Source organism: Seriola lalandi, unplaced genomic scaffold (genome assembly GCF_002814215.2).
Source record: "Seriola lalandi dorsalis isolate HSWRI2012SDOR001 ecotype SW California unplaced genomic scaffold, Sedor1 jcf7180002031058, whole genome shotgun sequence".
In the NCBI taxonomy this organism is placed as follows: domain Eukaryota; kingdom Metazoa; phylum Chordata; class Actinopteri; order Carangiformes; family Carangidae; genus Seriola; species Seriola lalandi.
Genome location: NW_019501702.1, coordinates 1 through 311, shown reverse-complemented (window position 1 = coordinate 311; position 311 = coordinate 1). Strand labels below are relative to the sequence as shown.

Here is a 311-nt window from a genome sequence, read left to right as displayed (position 1 = left end):
AGTTTTTTGTGTTTCCTGAAAAACCTGAAAAAATGACTTAGGCCATTATTTTAAGAGGGTGTCGATATTCAATGAACTTGTTAGGGATGAAACCTGCAGGTAAAATCACTGTCAGGAGTGGGATTTGAACCCACGCCTCCATTTGGAGACCAGAAGTCCCTTGAGGAAGGAATCAACCTTGAGTCTGGCGCCTTAGACCACTCGGCCATCCTGACATCTGCATATATGTTTTCACCAAAATGAGTGATGACTGGAGTTTATAGGTAGATGGACAAAACATGACAGGTCAAGATGTCCAATGTGATGTAGAG

The 311-nt window shown here is 42.4% G+C and overlaps 1 non-coding gene across 1 annotated transcript; it reads right to left on the bottom strand.

Annotated features, from left to right (window-relative positions):
* Positions 1-109: 109 nt before the first annotated feature.
* On the bottom strand, positions 110-215 carry trnal-caa (transfer RNA leucine (anticodon CAA)). The gene is made up of 2 exons: positions 178-215; positions 110-155 (listed from the first exon to the last, which is right to left on the bottom strand). It is a non-coding gene; the product is annotated as a tRNA-Leu (tRNA).
* Between the last annotated feature and the right edge of the window lie 96 nt (positions 216-311).